The 17,065-nt window shown below is 36.3% G+C and overlaps 1 protein-coding gene across 1 annotated transcript in view; it reads left to right on the top strand.

Moving 5' to 3' along the window:
* IQCM (IQ motif containing M) overlaps positions 1-17,065 on the top strand; it is a 310,674-nt gene that overhangs the window by 35,451 nt on the left and 258,158 nt on the right. The window lies entirely within an intron of this gene.

The following is a 17,065-nucleotide window of genomic DNA, read 5'->3' as shown; positions in this document are numbered from 1 at the left end:
TTTGGAGAGCAATTATAAGGGACCGGATTAATTGCTGGACTAAAGAAGGCTTTAAACATCTGGAAGTCAGTTCGTAACTCACCTCTATGTGGTTATTAACTTAAAAATCATACAATTTATAAATTTGGAAAGGAGAGCTTTATTTCTTATAAGCGGTAACAGCCTGTGAGGTGGCCATTCTGGCAGGCTGGGAAGTGTAGCATCTGGCAAAAGCCAGAAACAAGCATTTCAAGGGAGATGAGGGTGGAACAGGGATTTATGCTGAATGAGTTGGCCAAATATACATATTTGGCAGGTTACAGGAGAAACTAAGAATATTCATAAAGGTGGTCCTAAAGCATGCATATTGAATAAACATGCATAAGACCCATGTTCACCTTGGAGTGGAAACTTAACATTAAATGTATTATTAAGCAATTGGGCCCTATATGTCAAAAGGTGAAGCAGAGACACAAAGGCACTCAAGTGTGCAGCCTCTGTAAACCGGCCAGAACCAGTCCGTGATCAGTGGTCTTCTAATCAGGAGAAAGTTATTAAAAAATTCCATCTCTTGCCCAAAGCTGTAGTTATGGCTTGTGGAATAGGGGGGCCAGTGTCTGGCAGTGGATAGCTGCAATTGTTTTAATATTGCTTATCTCAAGGTCAGTATTTTATTTTATGTTTTAGCTGCTAGAGAAAAAGAAAAACCTTGTGGAAGTTAGAACATATTTTATTCCTTAAGTGTAGGGGTCCATGATGTAACCCTTGCTTGGCTTGGCCTTAAGTCTTGTTTATAATTTGATATCTTATTACCACAAAGAGTGTATCTGTCAATCTTATGATCTCTATTTTAAAATTAATGCTGGTCAGTTGTGACTAAACCACAAAAAGGAGGAGGTATAACAAGGTGTGTCTGGCCTCCCACCCTGTCATGGCAGAGAACTCAGTTTTAAAAGTTTCTCTGGGGCCCCCTTGGCCAAGAGGGCTATCTGTTCAGTGGTTGTGGGGGTGGGGCGGCGGGGCGGGCTTATGATTTTTTTGTTTTACAGGGTCATCTGTGAAGGAAAGGAATATGTCAGCCCTACTTAAGTTTTATGTCTTTATGTATATATGTACATGTGTATGTACTATCCTGACAGGAAGTACAGGGTTTCTAGATCAAAGACAGACTTAATTATTTTGCCTGAGTTTCCCCATGCTTCAGTTCTCCTAGGGGCAATGCAATGAGGGCAGATGTTACTCACATGTGTAGTAGAGTTAGTACCACAGAAGAGGAACTCTGAAATTATGAGTCTTGGAACTTATTCAGGGCATTTGGCACATTTGCCCCTCCTCCACTGCATAGAGAGAGAGAGAGAAGGAGGGAGGGAGAGCAAGTGCTGTGGAAATGTAAGCAGATCCAATCTGGAGACAGGAGGTAAAGCAAAGGTCCCTAAGTCTATTACTCTTTGAAATGTAAATAAATGGCTTCATGAAGGTGTCTCTAAATCTTCCTCAAGGTTTCTATCTTTAACTTCCATGACTTGTTTGCCATTCAAGCATCTTTTAACCCAGGTGCCAGAATTTCTTGTTCAGACAGCTCTGACTACCCATATATGAAAATTCTCCATACAGATATATGGAGAATTATCAACCAGACACCTGTTTTAATTTTCTTTAGGGGAAAGATTGGGATTGGCTGACTAGGGATATACACCAGTATTTTTCCATTAGGTGAACCAGAGCCCAGTAAACTTGAGCAAAGGCTCAGATTTGAGAAAATCATTGAACTGTGGCCATATCTTTGTTGTTTTTGTAAAGAGTAGCCAAGGGAAGACCAATCTAAACACATTTCTTCTGGGCTATTTTGTTAAACTTCTGAGTATGATATTTACTTGGTAAAGAGTCAGCTATTTCACTAAGGGATAATTAATATTATTTTCCTTTTGGGGGAATAGTGTGTATTACCTAATTTGCCAAAGGGTTTATAAGCACTGTTGTATTTTATGACTGGATATGAGAGAAAATGAATGATTGATAGAGAAGTTTTAGGCATGGGAATATTTATTTAGCATAATATGACTTTGAATTTTATTTTCCATATGTTATAAATTACTAAAAATTTACATATTTGAGATAATATTTTGGTAGTGTTTTATGACACTTACAACCTTGTACTTCATGTTATATATCTGCCTCATTTCTTATAGAAACTGTTATCAATACCGTGTTATAATAATTCTCATCTTCATAACCATTACCATTGCTAATTTTATTGAGCACTTACTGAGCACTTACTAGGCCTTCTGCTAAGTACTTTGCATGGATCAGTCACCTCATCCTCATGGCAACCTGTTATCATCATGTACTTGTTTACAGATGAGGAAGCTGAACTCGGAGACATGATATAACTTGCCAACGGTCATACTGGTGACATGTTGTAAAGTTCAGGTTTATACTTACTTAAGTCTGTCTGCCCTTATAACCACTTTCCTGCATTATCTGTCATAATCAATGCAGTATGCCCACCTGAAGGATAAAATTTAGATTCCTGAAATATCATATAACTTAATGTAATGATTTTCACCTGGTAGACATTGAACTGGTTATTCTTGATTAAATTGTCTTAAAGTTTATTAGAATTGTGCAGTCTTCACCTTACTTTTCATTACCATTACATTGTTTTTAAATTTCCGAAAATATGTGGTTATCTATTTGTTTTGTAGTACATTTTGCATTATTGTTTTACAGATTGAAGTTTCATGGTAGAGTTAAATTGCACTGATAGAACATGGAATAATTTTCAACTCTTCTGTTGTTGTCATAGAGAACTTTATATTCTCACGCATTTAATTCAGCTGTCCTCTTGGTTCTTGGCTGAGTTTCATTCATCGCATTCAGCAAACATTTATTGAATGCCTAATATCTGCTAGAATAGGCATTAGAATATTTGTTCAATAAATAAATGATTACCTTGATTGTGGGATTATGAAATATAACCTTTTGGAAAGTAGGTATGATGTTTTCTTTTGTCTTATAACTCCCATGGTCTTTAGCAGATAGACAAAGGAAGTAGTTAATAATTTATAGTTAAATGATCTTATTATATTGCGAATAAAAATTATTTACATGAAGGTAGAGTAGGAAAAAAATCCATAAAGTGAAATCTAAAGTATTCAAACAACCTGTCTAGCACAAATGTCTTTATTCCCCTTCCTGGCATAGAATCTCAAATTCGTTACATTTGTGTGCCTAGTAAACACATTAAAAAATTATTTCACTTATTCAATTAATATTTTGGAGGCTGCTGATTTATTATGCTATATGTAAGTTAGAATAAGAATGTCCCCATTCTTTTTTTTTTTTTTTATTTCATCTTATTGTTATGGGGGATACAGAATTGCAGGTTACATATGTTGCCCATGTACCGCCTTTCCCCCCAAGTCAGAGCTCCAGGCGTGTCTGTTCCCCAGATAGTGCGCGTTGCACCCATCATGTAGGTATATATCCCTCCCTTCCCCACCCCCCCCCTTCCCGAGTCAGCACCTTCAAGCGTTACCATTCCCCAAACGGTGCTCAATACACTCATTGTGTAGGCATACACCCATCCCCTCCCCCACCCCCCACCTCAGTCTGATATCCAATTGGTGTCGTTCCCAGATGTGTATTTAGGTGATGATCAGGGAAACCAATTTTCTGGTGAGTACATGTGATGCTTGTTTTTCCATTCTTGGGATACTTCACTTAATATAATGGGTTCCAGCTCTCTCCAGGAGAACCATAGAGATGTTGTATCTTCATTATTTCTTATAGCTGAGTAATATTCCATGGTATATTGTATATGGTATATGGTATACCTCAGCTTACTAATCCAATCATGTATTGATGGGCATTTGGGTTGTTTCCACATCTTTGCTATTGTGAATTGTGCTGCTATAAACATTCGGGTACATGTGTCTTTGTTACAGAATGACCTTTTTTCCTTTGGGTATATGCCCAATAATGGGATTGCTGGATCGAATGGCAGGTCTACTTGAATCTGTTTAAGATACCTCCATAATGCTTTCCACAGGGGTTGCACTAGTTTGCAGTCCCACCAGCAGTGTATGAGTGTTCCTGTCTCTCCGCATCCACGTCAACATGTGTTATTTTGGGATTTTTTGATAAAGGCCATTCTCACTGGGGTTAAGTGATATCTCATTGTGGTTTTGATTTGCATTTCTCTGATGATTAGGGATGTTGAGCATTTTTTCATATGTTTGTTAGCCATTCTTATATCTTCTTTTGAGAAATTTCTATTCATGTCATTTGCCCACTTTTTGATAGGGTTGTTTGATTTTTTTCTTGCTGATTTTCCTGAGTCTGACCCATTCTTAAATAGATGGTAACATAAGAGGGGAAAATTCATTCATGCTGTATTTATTGAGTATCTATTATATGCTAGGCACTCTTCTTGACATTGATGATATAGTTGTGAGTAAATGGAGCTTGCATCCTGCTGGGAGTACATAGGCAAAAGGCAATTAAGGAACAAACAGATAATGACAAAACATGATACAATGAAAGAAACAGAGTGATGTGATAGATTAACTGTGGGGACATACTTTAGATGCAAAAAAATGTCATGAATGCCTCTCTCAGGAACTTATATTTGATCTGCGATCTGAAAAACAATAAGGACTGGTGGTATGCTGATAAATTTGTTCTGGGGAAAAAAAAAAAAAAAGAAAAGCCTGATTTATAGCATTTGCTGACTTTCATGGTATAAATATTTCCATCCTGGCTGATTTTAGGCTACCAAGCATGTAACATCTGGATTGCAAAATTCCTGAAAACTTAACAATTAATTTTTGAAAGCTGGTATAAGCCATTTACAGCACATCACTGACAGTAGTATGAAGTGCTGGGAAAAAAGCAATCCAGGCAGGGAAAAACCACTGAGGAGGAACAGGCATTGGCTTATTAAGGCCCTGAAGGAAGACATTGTGGCTGCAGTGTAATGGCAGAGAGAATGGGATAATGATGTGAAACCAGGTGAGAGAGACGGGTGTGAATCAGATGATGTATGGTCCTATAGGTAATGGCAGGGAATTGATTTTTATTTTAAGAGTGGTAGAAAGTCATTGACTAGAAGAATGTTATGATCAGATTTCCAATTTTAAAAGATAGGCTGGCTTCTATGTGTATGATGCAGTAAACAGAAGATAAAGGGAATACAGTAGACTAATTAGAAAGTTACTTTTTATTTTAGGCAAGAGATAATGGTGGATTAGATTGAATTATTGTGCAACACATATTCACTTCTTTCCTACTCCACCTTGGGTTGGAGTATCTTTTCTTGCCGCACTGATTTTGAGATTGGCCATGTTTTGGCCATTAGAAGGTGAGAAAGCATGATGCAAATGACTTTAAATGTACTTAGTGGTTTATCTTGTCTCTTATACTTCTTGATCTGTCATGGAAAGACCATGCCCCAGGTAGCTGTACCCTCTAGCCTGGCCTGTCTAAGTCAGCTGACTCAGCCTGGAGCAGAACTGCTCTGGCTAACTCAAAGAACTATGAGCAAGAAAAATCTAGACTTGTAAACTACTGAGTTTTGATTTAGTTTGTTATACAGCATTATTGTGGCAATTGTTTTGGTAGTAGTGAAATTGGAGAGAAATTAACAAATTTGAGATATAGTTTCATGGTAGATAATGAATTTCTGGTTTGAACAAGTGATTATGTCATTTACTGACAAGAAAGAACAGTTTTTGGGAGAGGAAATCAAGAGTTCCATTAACTGTATTATGTTTGGGATACTTAATAATGCATACATAAGTATGAAATTTTGTGGACAGGTGTGCGCTGGAGAATAAAGTTTTGGAGTCATTGATGTATGAACATCATTTAAAGCCATGGATTGAATTGGATGAAATCTCCTAAGGAACAAATGAAGTTGACATAAGCAAAAAGGCTTAAGACAGAAATAATCCCAACTACTCAGTAGGCTGAAGCAGAAGGATTGCTTAAGCCCAGGAGTTTGAGGTTGCTGTGAGCTAGGCTGACGCCACAGTACTCTAGCCTGGGCAACAGAGCGAGACTCTGTCTCCAAAAAAAAAAAAAAAAAAAAATAGAGGCATAAGATATTCCATTCATTAGAGGTCTGAAAGAAGAGGGAGAGTTAGCAAAGGAGATTGAAAATTAGAAGCCAGTGTCATAACAGGAAACCAGGAGAAAGTGTTCAGAACCCCTTTATAAAAGAGAGAGTCAGCATTATCATTGAGGACTGCTGAAGGCCCAGTAAAAAGCTGACAAAGACTTGTCCATTGAGTGTGCTCCCATGGATGTCATCGTATCTTTGATGAGAGCAGCTTCCACAGAGTATGGGCTATGCAAGCTGCATTGGGAGTGTGCTGAAGAACAAATGGGCTGAGGAAGTGCAAACAATATATGTAGACTACCAGTTTAAACATTTTGCTATAAAGTACAGAGAAATTGAACAATAGCAAGAGACAGTTTTTGTTTTGTTTTGCTCTCAAGTGTTAGCTATGATGATGACTGCATTAAGTGGTGATCCAAGTTAAAAACCTTTTGTTTGACCTTTGTCAATTCTTTTATTCACCCCACTTACTATTTAGCCCAAACCTTTGCCACTCTCCTGGAGACCGTTATGAAGCCTCTGGCCCCTTCCCTCAGTAAATGACCTTACCTCCTACTTCATAGAGAAAATAAAGGTCTTCATGGTGAACTCACTGGAGACTTATTGATAGCCACCTAAAATCTTATCTATGGTTTTAGAAGATGCCTTTTCAGATTGTGGCTCAATTCTATCCCATTCTTTCCCTTCTCTGCCAGAAACCTAACTCATCTGTTATGTATTATTTGCTTTCTTTTACAGCTCCACACTCTTCTTTCCTATAGCCTATAAGCATACTAAAGTTTCTCCCATCCTAAAAATATATTGACACCATAACTTCCTTTCTCAGATTTATGTCCCTGTGGAGATCGTTTCATCTCTCTCCTTTCCTTCAAACCACATACATCTTGAAAGGGGAGTCTACATTTATTATCTTCAAATACTTTGTTCCTTCAACCCAATGAAATCTTGCTTCCACTTCTATCTTTTCATTAAATTGTTCACCAATGAATTCTCAATTATAAAAGTTAAAGATATATTTCATTCTTTGTTTTAAATTCATGAGATAATGAAAATAAAGTTTCATAGCACTGCAATTGTAATTACTCAACTATTTATAGTTGAATTACTTCCCCAGAATGTAGTTCTCATAATCCCCAGGTTATTTCTTGCATGCCTAGCAGACTGCCGGTCATATTGTAGGCATTCAATAAATATTTGTTGAATAAATGATTGAATAAATGGATGGATACATAAAAATACAATTCCTGTCCTCAAGGAACCATCAAAGAGTTCACAATCTAGTGAGGAATTGGCATTCTGTATAACACACATGTCCTGGAAACTCCAACAGTAGAAAATCATATGACATCTACTCAGCCCACACAGTAGAATGTGAAATGTCAGTAAATTGCAATCTGTCATTCTTGACTAATGAATCTGTCTATAAATTTGAAACATTTTTAAGTTGTAAATTTCATTACAGTTACTTCATATGAAATTGAATACAATTTAAATAGTGGGTCTTAAAAAGAGATAAAGGTGAGAAAACCATTATATAATCTTAATATGTAAAATATAAAATCAGATTTTTTGAATGAAAACAATTTAACTGAGCTGAAGCACTTTCATAGTATTATTAGGTTTCTATGAAGAAGAGACCTTGAAGCTCTTCTAGCACAATTAATTTCATAACATAAAATCCCCTCTGTAATGTTCTCCAGAAAGTTTCTGCCCAATCTCTGCCAGGAGACACCTGTGAATACCCTTTTGTGATATTCAGTTTCTGAATCATTAAAGCTCTAAATTCTAGAAAACTGGTTCCCATGTGGTCAAGATTCACTATTTAAGATACATTGTTTTTACAATCTGAATTAGAGCTCCTGTTTTTTTTGTAAAGGTGGGTAGACATAGGAATTCTTTATGAAGATCAGGGGAAAAATGGGAATCACTTGAAGGAAGTATGTATGTAGTACCTACGGTATCTGAGAAAGTAATTGAAAGAAATTAATCCATGTCACTGGCAAACATAAAATACTGATACTGAAAAATCTGTGTAACTGAATAAGCGGTATTAAATATTTTATTTATTGATTCTTATAACAAATGTTTGATGAATGTACTGGATATTATATAAGGTCCTGAGGATTCAAGAGGAGTAAGTCCCATGCCACAGCATCAAAGAGCTTATAGACTTATAAAGGGGAGGGAGCCAAATTAACAATGACTGCTGCAAATTGTTTCAATGTTAAAATAAATTATATAGCCTCCATTGAGCTGATGCTTGAAATGTGAATGACTAGCAAAATGGGGAAAAGTATTTTAGGCATTCCTTCATTCAACAGTTTGTAGAGTACCTGAGACTCCAAAATGGAAAAAAGACACGAACAAATCCAAAGAGTTATTGTAGGGCAGAGCTCAGGTTCTGTTCCTGGGAGGATTTGCATATCTTTGGTGGCCTTGAGCTTTTAGTTTCATTGTCATGAGCAAGGCACAGAGAATATATCTCTGGCATGTGCAATATGGCAAGTCAGTCAGAGATTCCCCCCAAAAGGCGGTGCTATCAGTGAGAGATTAAACCAGGAAAAAAAAAATAAATAAAAAGAGAAAAGCCTTACTTGTAGAAGGAAATGGCAAAGAAACTTCACTATCTTAGCCTTAGCTCAGAGAGGGGGGAAAAAAGGTTTCATCTTACGACCATAAACAAGCTCACCTGGGATTGAATCAGAATTTGTATTACTGGTTATCTCAAAAATCCTTAAAGTGAGAAATTAAAGTTATCATGAGTTGAAAATACTCTCAACTGCTTGGAGGAAGTAAACACAAATTATTTCTTGAGGAATAAATCTTAATCCCAGGTTGCATTTGTTAACGAAAATAAAATCTGAAGGCCTCCCCTACACCCCCCACTGAAGGGACCCCCTCTTGGCCAAGGGGATATCCTAAAACTAAATTGCCTGCCATGAGGAGGGAGGTCAGACATGTCTCATCATGCCCTCCTCCCTTCTTAGAGATACACTTTGCAACTCATTAACCGGCCTAAGGGTATGTAAAACAAACCTGCAGGTCCTCAAATTACACAACAAATACATGTCAGGTGACTTGTCTCTGATTTACAGGCTTACTTATCTTAACATTCCAGGCCTTTGGATAAAAGCTTCATGTCTTTAGCCAATTACAAGTCAAAGAATCTTTAAACCCACCTATCACCTGTCAGCCCCGCCCCCTTCAAGATGGCCCACCTTTTTGGGCCAAAACCAATGTATGCCTTCCATGTATTGATTTATGACTTTACCTGTAACTCCTGTCTTACTGAAATGTATAAAACCAAACTGTAACCCAACCATAGGGAGTCCACTTGCTCAAGTCTTCTTGGTTGTGGCTCCGGGTCATGGTCCTCAAATTTGCCTCAGAATAAGTGTCTTTAAAATTATTTTACAGAGTTTGGCTTCTTTTCCGCTAACACATTCAACATAAATAAGTCTATGGAATATGGGTTGCAAATAATTCCCACTCTATGAAATATGAATGTATAACTAAAAAAAAAAATCATGTATGTGGAAATAAGTCACTATGAGTGAGATCCAGCCCTCCTGAACCCCCACGGAAGTAGATTCAAAAAGACCATAGATATTAGAATTATCTGATATAGACTAGAAATAAATAAGCTTAATATGCTTAAAAAATAAAAGTATAAACATATGAATGAACTAAAGACTTTAAAAATGTTCGGGAAGCTTTGAAAAAGAATCAAAGGAACTTCTACAAGTATCAATATATAATAATTTAAATAAGATTGCTGAAAATAGACTTGCTAAACTGGAAAGTATAGCTTAAGAAATTTACAAATGAAGCACAAAAAGATAGAAAACATGAAAGTTTAAGAGCCTGGGAAAATATATTGAGAAATTTGAACATAAATCTAACCAGATATTTCTAATTAGGAAACACTAGAGAAGGGGGAGAAAGGTAATTTTGGAAGAGATAATGACCACTGCTCCCTGGAGACCTGATTCCAGGTCTGGAACAGGGAAAGTACAAAGTGAGACTGGAACTCTTATTGTGGCAGAAAGTAAGGGATGCTCAAAGACTAATCGAAGTATTGCAAAATGGTATAGGAATTGACTTGGTTCTGATCAGTCAACTTTGGCTTTGTGAACATCAAAAAGGGTAATAATGAAAGTAGGTTATAACACACTGAGTAAAAAAGGAATGAATGTGTCCATAATAATGTTCAAAAAGAGGGGAAAGATAAAAGAGAAAATCTCTGCTTTGTATGAAGAGATAAATGCCAGCCTGTGAATTTTGAAGGACTTATAGAACTATAAAAATAAAATTTTGCAACTACCGGGATAATGATTGAGTTAGGCAAGAGTTATTGGTGGATGCTGAAACCTTTTTTATGAAAGACAGTTGGGGAACAGGATATTCACATGGACTCAAAGTATTCAGCCAGAGATAATTTATTAATCACAAAAAGGAAAAATGTACCTTTAGAATGGAAAGCCTTTTCAGTTACCACCGTAATCAAATGATCAATTTAGTAACATCTTTTGATATGATCTAATGGGAATTATATATCACTTATGTAGTATTTCTGCCAAAGATACTCAATTTCAATCTAATTATAAAGAGACAGTAAGAAGAATTCAGATAGCCTTCAAGAATATCTATGTCAAAAAAGATGAAAAAGGGTGGGAGAAATGTTCTAGCTCAGTGCTGTCCAGTTGAAAGACAATGCAAGCACAAATGTAATTTAACATTTTCTAGTGGCTGCATTAAAAAAGGTAAAGAGAAACAGGTGAAATTAATTTCAATGATATATTTTATTTAATTTATGAGAATATTTAAACATGTAATTACTACAACATTATTAATTAGATATCTTATATCTTTGTAGTAAATGTTAGAAATCCAGAATGTATTTTAAACTTACAGCACATCTTAATTTAGAATAGTCATATTAAGCACTCAGTAATCATATGCTGTTGGGTGCCATATGGACAGCAGGTCAACTTTAGTTCTAGGCTAAAGTTGACCAAGAGACATAGGTGATCCTTGATTAGATCATGGATTAAGAAAAAATAAACAGCTAGAAATGATGGTTTTAGGACAATTAGGAGAATTTTATATAGATAGTATGTGAGATAATATTGTAGGAGACAAGGGAAAACTTCCCCTTTACCTTTTGAAGATTCACTGAAAATCAACTGACAAAGGCCGATTAAGAGGAGCAAAGGCATACAAATTTATTAATATGCATGGAAGTCTTACAGTGATCTCAACGAAAGACCAGATGGTTGATGCTTTTATACTATCTTGAGGTTATGGAAAGGATAGGGGCTCAGAGCATGGCCAAAACCAGGTTATGATGGTAAGTCAGGTTGCAGTGGTAAGACAGTTTATGAGAGAGGGAGGGCCTCAGAAAAAGCCTTCTTGCATCAATGCAGATTTTCTTTTTAGATGCAAATCTTTCCCACAAAAGACAGCTTTTCAGCTATTGCATTTCCAGTGCTTCTGAATAGCCATCTTGAAATATGTCAAAGAAGTATATTTGGGGGTGAAATATTTTGGTTTCCTTCAATATAACTGCATCACTTAATTTCTTGGTTGAGTATTATAAGTAGGAGATGTACTCATTCTCAGGAACTGCATGATGAAGTATTACTATTTAAGGGTGAAATATATTGTTTGCAACCTACTTTCAGATGATTCAGCAAAAAAATTATGTATACCTGTGCATACACATATATCAGTAAGGATATAAAGTATTTGATTTGAACAACTAAATTGACAGCTTTGATTTATTAGGTACATGTAGAACAGTGTTTCTAACAATTAGAGAATATACGTTATTTTTAGACAAATATGGAATATTAAGAAAATTGACTACATACTGATCTATAAAGTAGGAGTAAATAAATTTCAAAGAATTGGAATTATACAAAACATGTTCTCTGATTACTGTGAAATTAAATTGGAAAACAACACAACGATAATTTAAAATTCTGTAATTTGGAAATGAAAAATCATTTATGGAAAGTATGGAAGATGGATTAGAGGGTATCATGGATGGAAGCAGGAATCCAAGTGAGGAAGCTACTAATGTACCAGACGAGATGATAAGGATCTGAATTGAGGCAGTATGAGTGGGAAAAGATGGAAAGGACTTAATGACTGACTGAGGGGGTTGAGGGAGAGTGAATAGTGGAGATGACTTCCAGGTTTATGGATGGGACAGTAGTGTCGTTAATATGAAAGAGACATGCTGATTGAGGTAGAATATACTTGGTTATTCAAATTTGGACCTCAAGAGGAGTCTGAGCAAGATATATAGATTTGTGATCCATGCACGTATAGGTAATAAATTTAGCCAAGGTAGTGGACCATATTATGTAAGTAAAGGGTTAAAAGGTAGCCAAGGGAAAAAAGAGCTGTGGGGTTCACACAACAGCTGGAGGTGGTCAAAGCAAAATGAGCCCCTGAAGGAAGATAGGCAAAATAGTCAAAAGTGAAGGAAATTGAATGGATGATTGATTCCAACTGAACTCTCAGTAGAGCCTGGTAACTAGTGTTAAGGAAAGTAGTCCTTTGGTTGGCAGTTTTAATGCCTTATGTTCCTTATGGTTAATTTCATTATAAAACCTCTTAAGTATTCATCACTTTACCTGCATTTTCTTTTCTCAGTCTCCCTGTCTCTCTTTGACTAATTATTATAACCAGAGGTGATTTATAATTCATGTTTCAGAACTGAAATTCTAGAGTTTGGTGAAATTGGTTTAAAGACTGTATTTTACATAAGGGAAATAGTTATAAGCTTAGAGATGTTATAATTTGCCCAGAGTCACACAGTAAGTCTGGTTTGCCATCTAAGATTCATCTGAACTAATTAGAAGCAATGCTGGATTTTCATATGTTTTAATTGCCTTTCTAGTATTGACTAAAGAAAAAAAAATCAATCTTTTAAAGACTTAGAGTTAGTTTTATTCAGAAGTCTTACGGAGGACTACAGCCTGAGGGCTACAGCGTGGGAACAGCACTATAGAGAGATTTATCAGACTGTTCAGGGCAGTGTTTTAACTCACAGTTTATATACAGGATGTGGAGGTTTAGTAAATGCAAAATCAGGTCACACTTGCTCAGATGTTAAAGCAGAATCACATCAAAGTTTGGGTGTAAGAGTATATCTGATTATAGATTACAGAGGCATAATCACTAATGCCATCAGACGTTATGGGTAGGAAAAGGCAAGGGATGAAGTCATTTATCTTCTAAGGAGTATAGTGACTTAGGCAAGAGATGTGGGAGTCATGTGTTCTATTCTATTTTGTCTTCAAAGCATCTTTCCAGAGAGCTTCATGTCCTCACAGAGCCAGGGGCTTTGTGAAATTTTCTTGGCAAACAGAAATGAGCAAACATGGCTTCTTACATTTGTGACTTTGTCTCACACTATATACTACTCTATATACTACTCTCTTAGGAGCATATCTGCATTTATTTTGTATTTTGCATGCAGTCCTAACATGATTTAGTTCAATGGTGCTGTACAGGGCTTTTAGTTTAGCACTTAAATGAATTACACCCAAACTTTTTAACAGGTTTTTTTTTTTTCAAAAATAGGCTTTTTTTGTTTTATTAATTATTATAGTAACACAAGTTCATTATAAAGTTTTTAAAAATACAGACATATATTAATATGAAATTGAAATGGAAAGTGTCCATACTACTGCATCCCCTCTTCTCTCTGACAATGTTGATAGTTTTAATTTGGTGTAAATATTAGACAAGATAAGTTGGGCACCAGATTCTCAGTGGCTTCACATTTCATAAAGACTTATTTTACCCTCACATTACAGTATGACAGACAGTCCACCTTGTAGCTCTGCTATTTGGTGCATATGTTTCCCAGGGCACCGTGGCAGGGAAAGAGTGGGCCGAAGGAATAGTTTATGGCCCAGGTCTGGCAGTGGCTCACAGCTCATCTGCCCACATCCCATTGACCAGAATCTAATCACATGTCCTCAACCTAATTATAAAGGGGTCTGGAAATATAGGGGTGCACATGGATAATTGGGTGCTACTCACATTCTCTGCTGTAGTATGCACTCTTTCATATTTTTTCTGTGCATTTGAAAATAAACCATTCACATATGTGTATTTTTATAAATGTGAGGTCATTAGTGAAAATTTATTTTCGTAACATTATTTTCAAATTAATATTATCATTAAATAATACCCTCACTTGTGAACTTCATCACATCCTTCCCAGATACAGTGTTCCTGCTCATGTCTTCAATTCCAAGTGTGCTCAGAGGTAAACATCTGTGATCTCTTGACCTATGTTAGCTTCTTCCCCCTCCAACTTGAAAATCTCCTACCTTGAAAAATAAAACAACAAAACAAAAATTCTTAACTAAATCCTAATGCTTTCTTTAGTTTCCATGATTGTCTTTCTTTCACTGCAACCTCACTTCCTTCACCATTGCTATAAAATACACTCTCTGGATCTCTAGATGGCGCTTCCCATGGCTTTTCCCCCCATCCTTTCCCTTCGTTTTTGTGCGGGAATTTTCACTGTTAGTTATGCTGTCTCTTCAGGGTGGCAGTCATACTTTATCAATCATTATAGGGGATGGGTGTATGCCTACACAATGAGTGCATTGCGCACTGTTTGGGGAATGGTAATGCTTGAAGGTGCTGACTCGGGAAGGGGGGGTGGGGAAGGGAAGGATATATACCTACATGATGGGTGCAACGCACACTATCTGGGGATCAGACACGCCTGGAGCTCTGACTTGGGGGGAAATGCGGTACATGGACAACGTATGTAACCTGCAATTCTGTATCCCCCATAACAATAAGATGAAATAAAAATAAAATAAAAAAAAAAAAGATCTTCACCAACTAGTGCAACCTCTGTGGAAAGCAATATGGAGATACCTCAAAGAGATACAAGTAGAACTACCATTTGATCTAGCAATGCCATTGCTGGGCATCTGCCCAAAAGAACAAAAGACATTCTATAAAAAAGACATCTGCACTCGAATGTTTATAGTAGCACAATTCACAATTGCGAAGATGTGGAAACAACTGAAGTGTCCATCAATACACGAGTGGATTAATAAAATGTGGTATATGTATACCATGGAGTTCTATTCAGCCACAAAAAGCAATGGTGATCTAGCACCTCTTGTATTATCGTGGATAGAGCTGGAACACATTCTACTAAGTAAACTATGACAAGAATGGAAAAACAGGCACCACATGTACTCACTATCAAATTTGTATTAACTGATCAACACTTAAGTGCACATATAGTAATAACATTCATCGGGTGTTGGGCAGATGGGAGGGGGAGGAGCGGATGGGTATGTACACACCTAATGGGTGCAATGTGCACCATCTGGGGGATGGACACGCTTGAAGCTCTGACTCAGGTGGGGCAAGGGCAATATACGTGATCTAAACATTTGTACTCCCATCATATGCTGAAATAAAAAAAAATTTAAAAAAGTAAAGAGCTTCATCAGGGTGTTCTAAAAAAAAAAAAGACTGGTTTATGTAAGTAAGACTGGGTCATTGTTCTAATGTCAGATTTAATTGGAGGAGAACCTAGTTTTAAGCACAAAGATTGTATATTATAAAATCCATTCACAGGCTTGGCTCTGTTTAGTCATTAATCTGTCCACACTCAGGAATTAATAAAAATATCAAACAAACAAACAAACAAAAATCATTATATTCTATGTCCTTCTTCTCTAGGAGTTAGCGTAGCAGTTTTCACAAGTAGGTATTCTACAAATAAATAAACACGTATGCATATTGAGCATCACAATGATTAAGAATGCAGGTTCCTGGGTTTGAATATTGGCTTTACCTACTGTTAGTTAAATAACCTTGGGGAAGTTAATCACAACTTCTCTGCTTCTGTTTCCTCATCTATAAAATGGGGGTAATAATATAATACCTAACTTACGAGATGGCTGTGAGAATAAAATATGGTAATCCGTATATAGCAATTAGCACACTTGGCACAATGCAAATATTTTTAAATGTTTCTATTTTTAAGACTCAAAAATTCTTTCCCTTGAACTCTACTTCTTCACTTTAATATATCACTGAGCTTACCATGTATCTTTATATAAAGTGTGTCTTTTGAGCTTTATCGTCACCCTCTGAAGTAAGGCAGAAATTTACCCTTTTTCACTGATGAGGCACCGAGACCCCATGAGTTCCCAGGGGTGGTAGAGCAGAGTGATAAAGAGGGACGAGTCCTGGCTCTGTACCTTCCAAGTTACAGGATCTTGGGAAAGCTGCTTCTCTTTATATGTGAAAGGGAATACTCGCAGTACTTTACTGAGGGTTATGTGAAATAATTCACAGGGAATGCTAACCAATACTCCTGGTATATTTATTATAAATACAGTCTTTGCTTGGTGTCCTTGGGGGATTGGTTCCAGGAACCCTCATCTATGCCAAAATCTAGAGATATTCAAGTCCCTTGTATAAAATGATATAGCATTTGCATATAACCTATGCACATCCTCCTGTATACGTTAAATCATCTCTCTAGATTACTTATAATACCTAATGCTATGTAATGCTAGGTAAATAGTTTTTATAGTATCTTTAAAATTGGTGTTAATTTTTATTGTATTGTTTTTTATTTTTATTCTTTGAAATATTTTTAGTCTGTGGTTGGTTGAACCTGTGGATGTAGAACCCGTGGATACAGAAGGCTGACTGGTCAATAAATATTAACATTCTGTTTTCCATTTCTACAAAAAGTTTATATTCTTTGTTATATATATTAAATCTACATTAAATAATGCAATCTAGTATGCCCTTCTATTTTTGTTGGTATTGAGACCCCAACTACTTTGTAATTTTTCTAAAATAGAGGGTTTTGTCTCATGTGTTTGCTGTATCTTTTAATGAACCTGAGCTAGCAGCTAGAAGGTACTCAATAGATACCTGACGATATTTTTT

This window comes from Eulemur rufifrons, chromosome 18, assembly GCF_041146395.1.
Source record: "Eulemur rufifrons isolate Redbay chromosome 18, OSU_ERuf_1, whole genome shotgun sequence".
Classification (NCBI taxonomy): domain Eukaryota; kingdom Metazoa; phylum Chordata; class Mammalia; order Primates; family Lemuridae; genus Eulemur; species Eulemur rufifrons.
This window is presented reverse-complemented; position numbering and strand designations above follow the sequence as displayed.